Below are 7957 nucleotides of genomic sequence, written 5' to 3'. Positions count from 1 at the left end.
TTGAATTTTGTCAAAATGTGCCCCGTCCATTTGCCTGAACTTCTTGTTTGTTTGAATAAGCCTTTCATTTGATCTGATAATGTATATGAATGTTGTGCAAGTAGCGGATTTTCAAGTTTGGACTGACTAATGACTCCTCGAGTGTATTTCTGCTTAGTCAGTATAATTCGAACCATGTTTAAATGTCTGATTTTGGCTACGATTGTGTATGTTAATGCTAATATAGTCGAGTCGACATGTGTCGTCAATTAGTTTCAACTGTTTGAGCAAAGTTAAATCGATTTGCTTCTATTGAACATTTGCATGAATCAATTAAGAGCCAGTCCACTTATAGCTGTTGATTTGTTTGTGTTTAAATGCTGAATTGGAGGGCATGTGCACTCTTGCACAGCATTTGCACTGGTGCACCTCATGTGCATTGGTGCACCTCATGTGCTTTGTGCACAGCCTGTGGCCTGCATAAAGGTCCTTGTTTAATTTTAAAATGGTCTGACAGCATATGCTGTCAACATATTCTACTGCCCCATACTTTGCTTTAGTTTAAGAAATGTTAAACCTCTTAAATTTTAAGCCTGCCGAGGGAATGATGGGGTTAATACTTAATTAGTTAAAGTGAAACTGAAAATGGAAGGCACATGGGAGGGGTATGGTGATAGTTTAAAACAGGCTGTTAAAAGGGGTAAGCAGGATATAAAAGGGGACATCTGACTGAAAGAGGAGGACCTAAGAGGGGGAAGGGGGACATACACTGTGAGGAAGGATTAGAGGTTAGAGAACACACTCATAGACAGAAGAGAGTAAAGAAGAAAGAATACCACCTGATATTAAAAGTGAACACAGAGGGAAAGGGGATTAGGAATAGACACAGACTCCCATCAGTCTGGAAAGGGGAAAACACATTGAGAGATAGATATACACACACAAACAGAAAAGCTGGAAAAGAACTCTTGTTTGATAACACAGACAGACAAAACTAGAAATTGCATTCTTATTTGCTGTTTTGATTTCACTGGTCTTGATCTGTTGTCCAACACTGATCCTTTCTAAATCCAACTGAGTCTGTTGGTTGTTTGTTGGTCTATTCTGAGACTTGGTCTAGCTGGGATCTTGATTCTACCCAATTGTTTTATTTGTTGCTGCTGCTGTTACTCTTATTCTTGCTGCTGCTGATCTTCCCTGCTATTCTCCTCTTCTTCTTTGCATTTCAACATTCCAGGTACACATTTCGAGTCCCATATTGATGTACCTGAAACAGTTCGAAAGCATGAAATGAAAAAGGTTGAAGAAGTTCAAATATTTGTTGTGATATTCATGGTACATTAATGGGTCTGTAAAAAATTTGATTAGTTTATAATTCAATAGTTTGAAAGTATGTACTGATACTCGACTGAGTTTAGCCCTTTGTGTTTTAGTTCGGTAGTTGTTTGTTAATACGGGGTATGGATACCCCAAACTTATACTACGCTGACTTGTTTCATTTTAGTCTTTTTGCTGGGTCTCGTTAGGCAGTACATAAGATCATATTCAAATCCCATTAGTAACAACGCCTAGTAGTTAATTCCCTTAATTCAACCCCAATAAGTCTAGTTAAATTCAATCCAAGAAACGTTTGGACACGAGTATAACATTGGGTCAATCTCGAATGTAATTTCTTTGTCCAATTAAAGTATATTTCACAAGTTATGACATCCCTCCACTTTGTAAATAATTAATCAGAAATTGATAAAAATCCGGATTAGGCAAAAGCATCTAGTTAAATTAGCATTTTTCTTTTCTTTTAGTTTTGGGGACAATCGTAACAGAAATGTAGTCACTGTAGGATACCCTTCTAAAATAATGAGACGAGCCTCGCCAAATAAAAATGCAAATTGCGGGGCCCTCAATAATTGATCATAATAAATATTTTAGAATTCAGGCTAGGCCGTTTAGTGAATCTCACGGTCTTCCACCAAATAATAACGCGCTAGACTCTTCAGGCACGGTTTAAGTAAATTATATTCTTAAATTCGGGTGCACATTGATGTGACCCAAATCCAAATCTCAACAAAGTCAAAATGTGTTGACGATCACGGGCGCATTGATTGTGACGTGGTTCGAGATGCATTTTCACGACGTTGCAATTCTATAAAAATAAGTGATAATAATAAAAGCGGTTTTAAGTTTAATAAAAGCACGTAAGTCATAACATGTATTTAAATCAGATATTTAGCCTTTATAACAATTTAAGCGACCGTGCTAGAACCACGGGATTCGAGGGTGCCTAACACCTTCCCTCGGGTCAACAGAATTCCTTACTTAGAATTTCTGGTTCGCAGACTTCATTTGGAAAAGTCGAATATTTTCCTCGATTTGGGATTCAAGATAAACCGGTGACTTGGGACACCAAAGGCCAAATCTTTCCCAAGTGGCGACTCTGAATTAAATAAATAATCCCATTTCGAATATTGTCACTTAAATTGGAAAAACTCCACCCGCGCATTTAACCCTTCGGGGCGGGGCGCGCAAAAAGGAGGTGTGACACTTATCAGGGCCAGTCATCACTTAATGCCCTTCTTGCTCAGAGATCGTCCCGTACTCCATCAATTTAGGGCTCTTCTATGCCAGGTGCATCTGCTAGTCACTTCGGTGCGAGGGGTTCCCTTCAGTACCCTTCTACATCACCTGGGAGTTGTTATGTGTGTGGTGAGATGGGTCATATATCGAGGTAGTGCCCTCGTCGTCTTGGGAGCTCATCTCAGTAGAGGGGTCAGTCATCGGCTTCAGTGCCAGTTACTTCACCACCACCCGCCCAGCCAGCTAGGGGTGGAGGTCAGTCAGCTAGGGGTCGCTCCAAAGGGGGAGGTAGATCAGGTGGCGGTCAGACTGTTTCTATGCACTTCCAGGCAGACCAGATGTTATTGCTTTAGATGTTGTTATTATAGGTATTATTTCAGTCTGCCACAGAGATGCCTCTGTATTATTTGATCCCAGTTCCACCTTTTCTTATGTGTCATCACACTTTGCTTGTTATTTGGGTACTCCTCATGAGTTTCTTGCTCCACCTGTTCATGTATCTACCCCGGTGGGCAATACTGTTGTTGTAGACCGTGTGTACCGTTCGTGTGTAGTGACTATTGACGGTTTGGAGACTTGTGGGGATCTTTTATTATTGTGTATGGTGGATTTTGATGTCATTTTGGGCAAGGATTGGCTATCTTCGTGTCGTGCTATTCTGGACTGTCATGTTAAGATAGTCATATTGGCAATATCGGATGTGCCACAAATTACGTGGCGAGGTGTTACTGATTATGTTCCTAGTAGAGTGATCTCATTCTTGATAGCCCACTGTATGGTTGGGAAGGGTTTTCTTTCATATCTAGCCTTTGTGAGGGATGTCGGTGATGGGACTCCCAGTATTGATACTGTTCTAGTTGTGAGGGATTTTTCCGATATGTTTCCTGTAGACCTACCGGGCATGCCACCAGACAGGCATATTGACTTTGGTATTGACTTGGTGCGGGGCACTTAGCCCATTTCTATTCTGTCGTATCGTATGGCACCAGCAGAGTTGAAGGAAATAAAGGAGCAACTTTAGGAACTCCATGATAAAGGGTTCATTCGGCCTAGTGTATCACCTTGGGGTGCGCCAGTTCTATTTGTGAAGAAGAAGGATATCACTATGAGGATGTGCATTGATTATAGGAAATTGAACAAAGTAACAATTAAGAACAAGTATCCTTGGCCTCACATTGAATATTTATTCGACCAACTTCACGGAGCAAGAGTGTTCTCCAAGATTGATCTAGGTTCAGGTTATCACCAGTTGAAGATCAGGGACTCAGATATTCTTAAGATAACTTTCAAGACCCGATATGGTCATTATGGGTTCTTGGTGATGTCTTTTGGGCTGACCAATGCCCCAGCAGTGTTCATGCATTTGATGAACAGTTTTTTGGCCTTATCTCGACTCGTTTGTCATAGTCTTCATTGATGATATTCTGGTGTATTCGCGTAGTCAGAAGGAGCACACGGAGCATTTGAGAGTTGTGTTACAGAGATTGAGGGAGGAAAAGCTTTATGCAAAATTCTCCAAGTGTGATTTTATGCTCAGTTCAGTGGCTTTCTTGGGGCACGTGGTATCCAGCGAGGGTATTCAGGTTGATCCAAAGAAGATAGTGGCGGTTCAGAGTTGGCCTAGGCCGTCCTCAGTCACAGGGATTCGCAGCTTTCTTGGTTTGGCAGGCTATTATCGTTGGTTTGTTCAGGGATTCTCATGTATAGCATCGCCCTTAACCAAGTTGACTCAGAAGGGTGCTTCATTTGTATGGTCAGACGAGTGTAAGGAGAGCTTCCAAAATCTCAAGATAGCTTTGACCAAAGCTCCAGTGTTGGTTCTGCCATCAGCTTCAGGTTCATATACCATGTATTATGATGCTTTGAGAGTTGGTATTGGTTATGTTTTGATGCAGGAGGGTAGAGTTATTTCTTATGCTTCCCGTCAGTTGAAGCCCCGTGAAAAGAACTACCCCTTTCATGATTTGGATTTGGCTTCCATAGTTCACGCATTGAAAATTTGGAGGCATTACATGTATGGTGTGTCTTGTGAGGTGTTTACTGATCATCGTAGCCTCCAGTACTTGTTCAAACAGAAGGATCTCAATTTGAGGCAGCGGAGGTGGTTGAAGTAGCTTAAGGATTATGATATCACTATATTGTACCATCTGGGAAAGGCCAATGTAGTGGCCGATGCCTTGAGCCAAAAGGTGGTGAGTCTGGGGAGTTTGGCACATATTCCAATTGGAGAGAGACCTCTTGCAGCTAACATTCAGGCCTTGGCCAATCAGTTTATGAGGTTAGATATTTCGGAGCCTAGTCGGGTATTGGATTGTGTGGTTTCTCACTCTTCCTCATATGATCGCATCAGATAGCGCTAGTATGATGATACGCATTTGCTTGTCCTTAAGGATAGAGTTCAGCACGATGATACCAGAGATTTGACCATTGGTGATGATAGGGCATTGAGGATACAAAGTCGGATTTGTGTGCCCAATGTGGATGTTCTTAGGGAGTTGGTTCTAGAGGAGGCCCATTGCTCGCGGTATTCTAATTATCCGGGAGTCACGAAGATGTATAGGGATTTAAGGCAGCATTATTGGTGGAGGAGAATGAAGAAAGACATTGTGGGATTTTTAGCTCGGTGTCTGAATTGTCAGTAGGTGAAATATAAGCATCAGAGACCGGGTGGCTTGCTTCAGCGGATGGATAATCCAGAGTGGAAGTGGGAGAGGATCACTATGGACTTTGATGTTGGACTTTCACGGACTTTGAAGAAGTTTGATGCTATTTGGTTGATTGTGGATTGGCTGACCAAGTCCGCGCACTTCATTCCTGTGTGTACAACCTATTCTTCAGAGCGGTTGGCAAAGATCTATATCCGGGAGATTTTTCGTTTGCATGGTGTCCCAGTTTCTATCATTTCAGATAGGGGCACTCAATTTACTTCATAGTTTTGGAGGTCTGTGTAGTGAGAGTTGGGTACTCAGGTTGAGTTGAGCATAACTTTTTGCCCTCAGACGGACGAGCAATCCGAGCGCACTATTCAGATATTGGAGGACATGTTGCGTGCTTGTGTCATTAATTTCGAAGGGTCATGGGATCAGTTTCTACTGCTTGAAGAGTTTGCTTATAACAATAGCTACCAGTCTAGTATTCAGATGGCTCCATATGAGGCCTTGTATAGGAGTCGGTGTAGATCTCCAGTTGGTTGGTTCGAGCTGGGTGAGTCTAGGCTATTGGGGACACACTTGGTATAGGATGCCTTAGAAAAGGTGAAAGTGATTCAGGAGAGACTTCGTACAACGCAATCGAGGTAAAAGAGTTATGCTGACAGGAAGGTTCGAGATGTGTCCTACATGGTTGGTGGGAAGGTTTTGTTGAAGGTTTCACCCATGAAGCGTGTTATGATATTTGGAAAGAAAGGTAAATTGAGTCATCGGTTCATTGGGCCTTTTGAGGTGCTTCGGAGGATTGGGGAGGTGGCTTATGAGGTTGCCTTTCCTCCCAGCTTGTCGAGTGTGCATCCGGTATTTTATGTTTCTATGCTCCAGAAGTATATTGGGGATCTGTCTCATGTTTTGGATTTCAGTACGGTTCAGTTGGATGATGATTTGACATATGATGTGGAGCCAGTAGCTATTTTGGGTCGTCAGGTTTGAAAGTTGAGGTCAAAGGATATAGCTTCACTGAAAGTGCAGTGGAGAGGTCGGCCCATGGAGGAGGCTACCTGGTAGACCCAGCGGGAGATGCGAAGTAGATATCCTCACTTGTTTGAAGCTTCATGTATGTTTCTTGACTCATTCGAGGACGAATATTTGTTTAAGTTGGGGAGGATGTGACGACCCGGCCAGTCATCTCATGAGTTATCACTCTGTTTCCCCCATTTTTGCTTCTTATTACTTTGTATAATGGTTCTACATGTGATCGGGTTGATTGGTTAGGGTTTGTAAAGGATTTGGTAAGGTTTGAGACACTTAGTCTCTTTTGAGGAAGGTTAAGCTGGAAAAGTCAATCGGAAGTTGACTTATGTGTTAGAGCGCTCGGATGTGAGTTTCGATGGTTGGATTAGCTTTGTGAGGTGATTTGGGACTTAGGAGCGTGATCAGACTGATTTTTGGAGGTATGGAGTAGATTTAGGCTTGGATTGGCGAAAGTTGATTTTTGGCAATTTCCGGTTGGTAGGTGAGATTTTGATATAGGGGTCGGAATGGAATTCCAAGAGTTTCAGTAGTTCTGTTGTGTCACTTGGGTTGTGTGTGCAAAATTTCAAGTCATTCGGACGTGGTTTGGCTGGGTGTTTTATCATAAGCGGAATTCGGATTATTTTGGAAACTTAGGCTTGAATCCGATGTGTTTTGGTTGATTTGATTGTGTTTGAGATGTTTTGAAGATTTGTACAAGTTTGAATAAGATTTTGGGATATGTTAGTGCCTTTGGTTGAGGTCCTAGGGGCCTCAGGTGAGTTTTGAGTGGTCAATCGGACCATTTCATGATGTTTAGAATTGCAGAAATCGGTTGCTCAGTGTTGCAGACAAATGACCTTCGCGTTCACGAGAGGGGAGCTGCAATCGCGAAGGGTTAGCTGGAGAAGGTGTAGATTTTGGCCTTTGCGTTCGTGAGGAAGGCTCTGCATTCGTGAAGGGCTGGGAAGTGATTCATCGCGTTCGCGATGTAAGCTCCACGTTCGCATAGAGGAAATTGGCCAGCTGGGTTTGAGGTGTTTTGTTCATCGCGTTTGCGGGTGAGGGAGCACGTTCGCGAGGAGTAAGGTTGTGGAACCATCATGTTCACTAGTGGTATGATGCGATCACGAAAGAGGAATTTTGTTCAAAGGTGATTTGTGTTTCGCGAACGCGAGGCTTTGACCGCATTCGCGAAGAAGGATTTCAAGCTTGGGCAGAATATTTAAATACTCGTCTTGTCCGCGATTTTTAGGTTTATTTCTTCCATTGTTGACCGTTTTTGGAGCTTTTTGAAGGTCATTGAAGATGGATTCAACAGGAATCACTTGGAGGTATGAATTTTGGACTTAAAACTCGATTCTATTGTGAAATCTACCAAATAAATCATAGAATCTAAGCCAAAAATTGAGGGACTAGGGCTTGAGATTAAGAGACTTTAAAATGAGAATTTGAGGGGCCATTTGGACTCCGATTTTAGTGTTCTTGGTATGTATGGACTCGTGGTGACATAAGGAATCTATTGATGTAAAAATTATAGAATTTTGAGATGTGGGCCTGGGGGTCGGGTTTTGGTAATTTCGGGATTTATGTTGTAAATTGATTATTTTTGCTTGGGCTTCGCTCCCTTAGCGTATTTTGATATCCCCGCTCTGATTTTGGATAGATTCGACGTGAGTGGAGGCCGATTTGAGGAGCAAAGGCATCGCGAGCTATAAATTTGACCGGTTTGAGGTGAGTAA

This window comes from Nicotiana tabacum, chromosome 11 (assembly GCF_000715075.1).
Source record: "Nicotiana tabacum cultivar K326 chromosome 11, ASM71507v2, whole genome shotgun sequence".
Taxonomy (NCBI): domain Eukaryota; kingdom Viridiplantae; phylum Streptophyta; class Magnoliopsida; order Solanales; family Solanaceae; genus Nicotiana; species Nicotiana tabacum.
Note: the sequence above shows the minus strand (reverse complement) of the source record.